Here is a 1576-nt window from a genome sequence, read left to right on the forward strand (position 1 = left end):
GCAACAGCACAGAAAGCAGACTGCTGGGGAAAAAAAAATAAAAATAAAAAAGGAGGGGAAAGAGGATTTTTTTTTAAATGGATCGGTGGGTTGGGTGCCCGCAGATGGAGGACGAAAATAAAAGACAATTGTAATAAAAATAACAATAATAATAATAGGAGGTAATAGGGGCAGCCCTACATCGTTCCCTCCCCTCTCCGCTTCCCCCAAATCTGCCCTCTATTCCCTGCTCTAAGGGACGGCCTCACAGCCAAGCAGGGATTTTCCACCCGGCTGAGATTCTCCAAATCCGTGCCGTAACTCGCCGTGCACAAACGGCCGGCAGCGATTTTCCCCCATTCCCATCGTTTTCTTTTTTTGCATTCCCTGTTTGTTGGGTTTTTTTAATCCCCCTCCACTCAAGCAAAGCCTTCGGGAAAAGCCGTGCTCAGAGCAGAGCCCTAAACAACACACAGGGCATGGATTTGGGGCTCAGAACCACACGGAGTTGGGGCTGCAGAGCACAAATCTGGGGTTTATAGCACAGACATTCGGGATGGCGGAGCACGGATATCTGGGCTTTAAAGCACCAATATTCAGGGCTTAAAACACAAATCCTTGCCATTCTGGAGCACTCATGTATGAGATTAACAGCGTGGGTCTTTGGGCTGAAAAGCACAGATATTTGGGGCTCTAAGACATATATTTTTGGGACTCCAGAGCACACAAATCTGGGCTTGCAGGCACGTATGCTTGGGGCTGGGGAGCGCGCAGATCTGGGCTCTTAACACGGATCTTCAGGCTCCAAAGCACGGCTATTTAGGGTCCTAAAGCATGCATGGTTGGAGTTCCAAGCACAGACATTTATGGATTAAACCATTAGGATTTGGGACTCCAGAGCGCGCACATCTGGGATATAAAGTGTGGATCTTTGGGACTCAGGAGCATGAATTTTGGGGGTTAAAAACACAGATATTCGGGGCTTGAAAGCATGGGTACCTGGGGTTTAAACTGTGTCTGTGTGGGATTTAATGCATGAATATTAGGGATCTGAAGCGCACACACACACACAGGTTCAGCAGCTCAGCTATTTGGGGTCTAAAGCTCATCTATTCGTGGCTCCCAAACACTGGGATCAGCAGTGCAGGATTGCGGGCGTTGGAGGGTTTTAAAGCACATTTGTCTGGGGTTTAAAGCCCAGAGATCCGGGCTCTGAAGCACCGATTTTTTGGGTCTAAAACACAGATAATACGGGATTCAAAGTGCGGATACGCAGGGCTGCGACCCGTGAATATTTGCGACTCCAGAACGCACATATCTGGGGATTACAGCACGGAATTCAGGGCTTTAAAACACGTGTAATAGGGAATGGAGAGCACACACATGGGCTCCACAACACGGGCATTTGGGGCTCGAGGACCCTCTATTCGGGGCGCTAAAGCAAGGAATGCCGGGGCTCGGGACCAAGCGCATTCAGGGTTTCAACGCACGGATCTCGGCACTGCAATGCACGGCTCTCCGGGGCTCGAAGCACGGCTAGCTACGAGCCGGCTCTACAGCACGGCTCAAGTCTCGGCTCGCGCAGCTCGGGATTCCG

Source organism: Meleagris gallopavo, chromosome 16, assembly GCF_000146605.3.
Source record: "Meleagris gallopavo isolate NT-WF06-2002-E0010 breed Aviagen turkey brand Nicholas breeding stock chromosome 16, Turkey_5.1, whole genome shotgun sequence".
Lineage (NCBI taxonomy): Eukaryota > Metazoa > Chordata > Aves > Galliformes > Phasianidae > Meleagris > Meleagris gallopavo.